At 37.5% G+C, this 8,964-nt stretch overlaps 1 pseudogene; it reads right to left on the bottom strand.

The window, feature by feature from the left end:
* Window positions 1-246: 246 nt before the first annotated feature.
* On the bottom strand, window positions 247-8,962 carry LOC116143006 (annotated as a pseudogene).
* Window positions 8,963-8,964: the final 2 nt, after the last annotated feature.

Below are 8,964 nucleotides of genomic sequence, written 5' to 3'. Positions count from 1 at the left end.
ATTTATGTTACATTTGGCCACATTAACTTGACAATTATTCAACATTTATAAATGTTTACATAATTTGTAAAACTGAATCCCAATTGCATATAATCAAGATGACAGTAATTGATCAAAGTAATTTAATATTATTATACATAACTTTTTTTTCTTAAATTTAATTTTGTAGCAGTAATATTGAAAAATGGTTGAAAATCAAAACGTTTGCACAAGAGAATCTATAGATATATAATCAATACTTCTAAGTTAATGTATAGTATAGTTCAAATGGAAAAACACACTAAGACAAAGCATTCCAGTTACTAAATTTTTAATCAGAAACGAGTGCGTACAGATTGATATCAATCTTTCTGGAATTCTCAGCTCGGAGTTCTTCGGCTTGATCTCCAGATTTTTAAGTATAGGCATAGCTGCTTTCTCAACTTGCCATTCCTCCCACTCGTACAGGTCAAGAATTTCTAAATTTTCAAGCTGAGGAAAACCCTTTTCCCTGCATATCATTTTCTTTCCATGGTAAGAATGAAACCGCAATTCCAGACTTACTAGGTTCGGTAACTTCTCTGACTTTGGCATCGGATCATCCTGAAAATTCGAATTACTTAACGATAAGCATTCGAGATTCGGCAACATTGCGTGCATGTCTGCTGGTAGTTCCTCTATCTTCCCACACAATGTCAAATCCTGGAGCCGTGGACAGTGAGAAAGTGGTTGCAGTGAAGTGAAAGAATGAACGCCGAACGGTTCAACCGATAAAATTTTAATGTTTTTCAGCTTGGCAATAGAGTCGAATATGAATGGTTCTGGTTCTTGTGTGTGGAATTGACGGATGTGCAGCTCGCGAAGATTAACCAGCTTATCAGGATGTACTTTATTCCAACTTTCATACCTTACGAACTTCAGAGTCTGAAGGTTTGTCAAATTGTCTATCGGCAAAGGCCCTTCAAATGCTCCGATTCAATGCCTCAACTCCTGCAGTTTGCCAATTCCAATGGGAAGCTTGAGGTCGCAATTGCGAGAGTATAAGTCCAGAGTTTGCAGTTTTCTGACAATCGATGGTGGAAGATTTCCGATGCATGTAATCCTTACCGTTAAATACTTTTAAGTGGACCAATTGCCCAATCTCTTCGGGTAAGCTACTACAATCAATTGATCCTCCATAATTCTTGACATGAAGAACTCTGAGCAACCTGAGTCTTGTGCACATAGCGGTTGATATTTGCCTAAACGATCGCGAATCTGGATCGAATAACAAGAGGGAACGTAAGAGAGAATTACAGTGTTGGAACGAAGAACTTGTTCCAGAATAAAAAACAAGTCGGCGAGGTGATGATGTTGGAGTTGGAGAGCAAGTTGGATGGTGAATTCCGTGTAAATGTGAAAGAAACTCAGCTCTTTTGCCTTTTGAATTGCAAGATCCCACAAAAGATCATGGATTCGGCATGTTTCAACCCTCCCCCGACATATGTTTTCAATTTGAATCAAGCTTCTATTGATCAACTCATCCAGATTGTTTTTTGCCACCTCTTCCATTACTCGATCATCATCTTCTCGTATAAAACCTTCTGCTACCAGTTATCGGATTGCTTTCTCTATAAAGATTTCAGAATCCTCAGGTGAAATCCCAAGATAGAGGAAACATATATAACTTCAATTGATAAGGCAAATCACTGAAGCTTAAAGTTAATAAGAAAGCTTGAATCGTTCCTTAAATGTTGCCAAATGTGATCACGAACCGAGCGCCACTCTTGTGGTTTCTTTGGAGTCAACAGCCCGCCTAATACAGTAATGGCAAGTGCCAGACCGCCGCATTTTTCAACCATTTCTCTTTCCAGTTTTTCCAATTCTTCGTTTGCATTTGATTTTCGAAAAGCTTTCTCACAGAATAAGTTCCAAGACTCATCAGGCCTAAGAAAACGAAGTTTATGAACATGAATTCTCTCATCCGAACGCTCAGCTACATCTTTGATGCGAGTAGTGATTATAACTCTCCCATCCTTCTTTCTGCCATACATCATCGATCACCGCCAAATATGAGCGTCCTTGTAAAGATTTATACAGATACCTCTCCAAATCCTCTTCGCTTATCTTCTCTAACTCCACTCCGTTAATTTTTAACTCAAAAGACTTTATAATTCGTCGAAGAAGATCTTCAGTTGGGTAATCTTGAGAGATAGACACCCAAGCTCGTAGTTTGAATTTATTCAACACATCAATGTTGTGGTAAAGCTTTTTAGCGAGAGTGGTTTTGCCCAAACCTCCAGTTAGGGCCAAAAATCGTCTTGGGCTTGACGAGACCCAATAACAAAATAAATATGTCATGGCCCAAGGTCTCAACCTAATCTCAATTGGGTCTACGCTTAAAATCACCTTGTAAACTACCCACTCTATGAGTTGAGCTATCTTATAAGTTAAACTAGACTGGATTTCAGTCCATTAGCTTGAAACAATCCATAAATAGGAAATCAGAATCTCATTATATTTTTTTTTTACAAAGATTCCAAATCTTACTTAAACTATCAAACTTAATTTGATAGAGTCAAGAAATCATATCTCTTTTATGATAGGGATTATCACCCAAAATAGGACTTAGTGTTCTATTAGGATTCCAACCCCTTGGGTTCACTATAAAAACAGAGGCTTGCCCTCTCATTAGGCATTCAATCTCCCATAGTCAATTTGACACTACTCAAAACCATCTATTTGCTCCTAAAGTTCTTGCTCCTAAAGTTCTTGCTCCCAAGAACTCGACGTATGCCTCCGCCGTAGTCCTAGCCTCCGACAAGACTCCTGGTAATTTATCATCTCTTTAATTCTTATTAAATAATCTCTTTCAACCTTCCTGACTTGAGCGTCGGAGTGCCTACGGCAAACACCACCCCGGTGTTTTCTGGAAGCTTCACACTTGTTTTTTCATGTGTGTAGGTCTAGCGGATTGTCAGTGGCTTCAACCTCATGGGATCAGACCCTATTTTCATGACGGTAGATTTTTGCATCCATAGTTTGGCGCCCACCGTGGGACCCTGACAATCACCTGCCAATGACGGCTTACAACATGGGAGGCGACACAGAACTCCTTTTGACTGACAATGTTAATAAGAAAATCCCATCACGATAAGAATTTTTTTTTCTTCGTTTGTTTTATCTATTCACATGCCATATTATATCTATTCAGCATATCGTAATTTATTTTATATTATATCCATTTAGCTGGTAGTATAAGACCATGAAGCTCATATTATTGTTCTAAATTAATAATAGAATAATAATGTGTCAGAGTTTAAAGTGGTGTTCCTGAACCACTTGATTCATTGACTTTGCTTCAACAATCTCTCTTCTCTAATCCTTTGTTCAGATAAGGCAATAGCTTCTGTCTCTAACCCATCTACACACGCCTTTTCACTTCAATCATCAAACCACCAGGTGGTCCGCCACCGTCATTAGAGCTTTGCAATTCATTACCCGCATAAAACCAACTAATTTGTTCATTCAAGAAGATGCCGCATGTAATAGTTTCTTTCTAACTAGTATACTCATAAAATAATCAATAAAACTCATTAAAAATATATATAAGAAAATGCACATATAAACGTGTAATAAAGTATGGGCCCATATTTAATTTTTCTTTATATACAAATATACTCAAAATATACTCAAAATAGCAACTTGACAGTGTAGCCCAACCCTTCCACTGCGTGATGTTCCGAGTGACCGCAACTCACCTATTACCTACAAAAACATTGAAAACAATGGAGTGAGCACTAATCGCTCAGTAAGTAAACCCGCTATACTCTTCTATCTCCGTTGCTTGAACCTTGAATTTTCTTTCCTTACAACTCATTTCCCGAGTATTCTCTATTCTTCTCTCTGTTCTTTCTCAATTCTTTCTCTATTCTTTCTTTGTTTTGCTCACTATTTTTCTCTCAATTTTTTAATTTTTCAATACTCATGATAATGAGCATGATATTATGCATATTCATGATGCAAATGCACAAAATGCACAAATTATGCATTTTCTTTTCTATTTTTCTTATTCTTTATTTATTTCTTTCTTTTCTAGTCTTTCTTTCTGTTCTTTCTTTTCTTTTCTATTCTTTCTTTCTTTTCTATTCTTTCTTTCTTTCTTTTCTTGCCGATCAGACTCGGTTGAGGCATGGATTTGGAGCCTTGGCCGTGTGAGTGAATTCTCTAATTCTGGGTACAATCCTCATCCACACGCACTTCTAACGGACTGTACAATTCTTCTTTCTGAATTCTGAGGCCGCTTACTAAAGGCGGCATGCATGTGGGACTATGTCACTCACGGGCTCCCCACCGCAACAACATTCTCTTCTTTTTATCTTTTGACACTTCTTTAACTAAAATTTCAGATTTGAATATCTTTAATATTCTTATTTCTTTCTATTTTCTCTTTAATATATTTTAGTGCTTTTTCATGCTCTTATGAATGTGTATGTATGTAGATGGTTTCATGCTTATAATTCTTTCTAAATTCACATGTTTAAATGCAATTATGCATTATGGAATGCAAACATGTCATTCTCCACCATCTACAAACTCATCCCAAAGTAACACATAATCATACTCATACATGCACAACAATTCATATGCATAAATCAACGCTAATTTGGCTACACTTCTATCTCTATTCTAGGCCACCAAAAATTTGGAATAACATCCGCCATAATTAACGCCAAATCTGCCCAAAGTACACACTCCAAAATTTCCACTTCAATTCTTCCAAACTTCATCCAAATATTCATCAAGTATCAAATACACCAACACAACTTCTCATGGATAGATTCTAATCATCATTCAACACCAAATCTATCAACAATTCTGCATATAACACATATATATGCATAAAGAAAATTCTCTACCCAACATAACTTAAATCATACTTAGGGTAGGATTTACTTACCTTTGATATGAGCAATCCAACCCTTCCAGAATCTTCTTTGATCAAACTCTTTTTCTCTTAAATCCTATGAGCACAAACCATCAAAATTCAATACTTTAAAAATTAAAAGTCACTTCTTAGTGCAAGGATCTTACCTAAAGATGCTTGGGATTGAAAATCCACTCAAAAATACTCAAAATCTATGAATTATTTTGAAAAAGAAGTGAAGAAATTGAGAGGATTTGGAGGAGAAGGTGGGGTGAAAATGGGTTGAAGAGTGGCTACGGTTTCACTCTTTAGTCCTTGATATAACATAAAATTATATATTAGTTTCCCATTTTACCCTTGTACTTTCTTTAAAATTTCATCTATGTCCTTTAGTCAATTACCATAATGCCCTCATTTTTATTGCATTCTCCATGAAATTCTATCTCTTTTCACTCCTTACTTTTTTAACTAATTTTGAGTGAAAAGACCATTTTACCCTTAATGCAAGTTTAAGGCATTTTCTCACATTTTCTCAAAATAACTTTAGCAAAAATCAACTAAAGATATAAGAGCATAAATTAAATTACGTACCTCCATGTGGGCGTCCTCTTATAAGAATTTCATCCTCGAAATTCAAACAAACAACTCCGGGTAACGGTTTTGCATATCTTGCTCCACCTCCCATGTAGCTTCTCAACTTTATGATTTCTCCAGAGGACTTTCACTAAAGGGATACTCTTGTTTCAGAGCTCTTTAATTTTTCTGTCCAATATCTGAACTGAACACTTCTCATACACAAGATTTTCTTTTAAGTCCACATCTTCTACACTTAATATATGGGAGGGATCACTTACATATTTCCGAAGCATCGAGACATAAAATACATTGTGTACTCTTTCCATGCTGGGTGGTAGAGCCAATCTATAGGCTACCTTTCCCACTCACTGTAATACTTCAAACGGACCAATGTATCTCAATGTTAACTTTCCCTTCCTACCGAAACGCATCACCTGTTTATAGGGGGCAACTCTTAGAAACACTTTATCACCCACTTCGAATTCAACATCTTTCCTCTTTAAGTCTGCATAGCTTTTCTGCCTGTTTGGGCTTGTTTCATTCTACTTGTGATTAACTTGACATTTTCTATCATTTTCTGAGTTAGTTCTGGCCCAAGAGTTGTATTCAACTCATCTTTCTTGCCTATGTCATCCCAATGTAGTGGAGATCTACAACGTCTACCATACAAGGCCTTGTAACGAGCCATCTTAATTGTAGACTGATAGCTATTATTATAAGCAAACTCCACCAAGGGTAACATCTCATGCCAGGACATTCTGTAATCCATGCAACAAGTCCACAACATATCCTCCAGTATCTGATTCGTTCTCTCTATCTGGCCATCTGTTTAAAGATGGTAGGCGGTACTAAAAGCCAATCTGGTACCCAAGTTCCTTTGTAAGCTAGTCCAAAAAGCTGAGACAGATCTGGAATCTTTATCTGATACTATTGTCTTGGGTACGCCATAGAGTCTGACTATCTCCCTAACATAGATTTGTGCCAACTGATCTGAGGTAGTGCTCTCCTTTATTGAAAGAAAATGGGCTGACTTGGTCAATCTGTCTACTATCACCCATATAGCATTAAACCCTTTCTGCATTTTAGGGAGACCTGTAATAAAATCCATCAAAATACTCTCCCATTTCCATTCAGGAATACTAAACGGTTAAAGCAACCCTGATGGCTTTTGGTGTTCTGCTTTCACTTGTTGACAAACCAGGCACTTAGCTACAAAATCTCCAATATCCTTCTTCATACATGGCCACCAATAGCCTTTCTTTAAGTCTTGATACATCTTGGTTGCTCCAAGATGAGCAGTGTATGGTGTGCCATGAGCCTCCCTAAGAATTCTCTTCTTTAACTCATCATCTTGAGGAATGCACAAACGACTCTTGAAACGGAGGACACCATCTAACAGATGGAACTCTGGTATCTTACCCTCAAACACTTGTTGACTTATTTTCTGACACCCTCATCGGCAGCTTGCTTTTCTTTGATTTCTTCCGATAAAGTAGACTGAACCTCTAACCTGGCAATCCTTCCTGGTATGACCTCAATTTGTTCTTTGCACAATTCTTCTATTAATTCTTTCTACCTTGTGAGTCGGGACACGTAAGCTTTTCTACTCAAGGCGTCGGCTACTACATTGCCTTTCCCTGGCTGATATTAATTTTACAGTCATAATCTTTAACTAGCTCTAACCATCTCTCCTATCTCAGATTCAGCTCTCTTTGGGTGAAGAAATACTTCAAGCTTTTATGATTTGTATAAATGTTACTCTTTGCCCCATACAAATAATGCCTCCATATTTTCAGTGTAAAAACTACAGCAGCCAACTCTAGATCATGTGTAAGGTATCTCGTCTCATACTCTTTTAACTCACGAGAAGCATAGGCTATTACTCTACCCAACTGCATCAATAGTACACCAAGTCCTTGAAATGAGGCATTTGTATAAATGTCATAATCTACACCCTCCTGTGGTAACACAAGAATAGGAGCTATGGTCAATCTTCTTTATAACTCTTGAAAACTTTCTTCACAGGCATTCGACCAAATGAAAGGAGTTGGTGAGAGCTGTAAGCGGTTTAGCCAACTGAGCAAACCCTGCTACAAACTGCCTATAATAGCCTACTAGCCCCAAGAAACTTCTAACTTCTTTTACTGTCTTCGGTTGTTGCCATTCTAGAATTGCTTTTACCGTACTTGGATCCACTGATACACCCTCATTTGAGACAGTATGGCCCAGAAAGATAACTTGATCTAGCCAAAACTCACACTTAGAAAATTTGGCGAACAACTTCTTATCTCGTAATCGCTATAACACAAATCTTAGGTGTTCTTCATGTTCCTTTTCTGTCTTAGAATAAACCAGGATATCATTATAAACACTATTATGAATCAATCAAGACAATCCTGAAACACCCTATTCATTAAGTCCATAAAGATTGCTGGGGCATTGGTTAACTCAAAAGGCATCACCACAAACTCATAATGCCCATATTTGGTCCGAAAAGCAGTCTTGGCAATATCCTGCTCTGCAACCCTTACTTGGTGATAACCCGACCTCAAATCAATCTTTGAAAACACTGCTGCTCCTTTCAACTGATCAAATAAATCATCTATGCGAGGTAGCAAGTATTTATTCTTCACTGTCACTTTATTTAACTCTCTGTAACCTATACGCATTTGTAGAGATCCATCTTTCTTTTTCACAAACAAAATTGGAGCACCCCAAGGAGAATGGCTGGATCGAATAAAACCCTTGTCTAAGAGTTCATGAAGCTCGGCTAGGGCCATCTGGTAAGGGGCTTTAGAAATTGGCGGTCCCTGGTGCTAGTTCAATATTGAATTCTACTTCTCTTTTCGGAGGTAAAGCTAGCAAATCTTCCGAAAATACATCTAAGAACTCTCGAACTACTGGCACATTCTAAATCTCTCATTGTGGGACATCACTGCTGTGCACTACATGAGCAATATACCTTGAGCACCCTTTTCTTAACATCTTTCTCGCCTTTACACTACTGATTAACATACTAAGCTGGTGACCTTCGCCAAAATTAAACTTATCTCCATCATCAAGATTAAATCTTGCTTTCTTTTTTTGACAATTTATCTCTACTCCAAATCTCTCCAGGAAATCCATTCCTAAAATAACATCAAAATCGGGCATATCAAACACTATCAAATCCATTGGCAACTCCCTTCCATGGATCACTACGGACTCCCCTGGAAGCATCTCTTGAGTTATTACACTAACACCATCTGGTACCTCTATCTTAATGGGACAATCCACTCTAATAGGTTTTAAACCTAATTTCTCTAAAATCCCATGTGTAATAAATGAATATGTGGCTTCAGAATCAATTAATGCATAAAGGAGAACTGAATGAAATAATAACTGACCAATAACTATGGATGGGCTAGCTTCAGCTTCATTCTGGGCTACTGTAAACACTCGAGCATTGGTACCTCTAGGTGTCTGCGCTACGGGTGCAGTTGGGGCTTTACAATCTTTCATCA

The sequence above is a fragment of the Pistacia vera genome, unplaced genomic scaffold (assembly GCF_008641045.1).
Source record: "Pistacia vera cultivar Batoury unplaced genomic scaffold, PisVer_v2 Contig423, whole genome shotgun sequence".
In the NCBI taxonomy this organism is placed as follows: Eukaryota; Viridiplantae; Streptophyta; class Magnoliopsida; order Sapindales; family Anacardiaceae; genus Pistacia; species Pistacia vera.
This window is presented reverse-complemented; position numbering and strand designations above follow the sequence as displayed.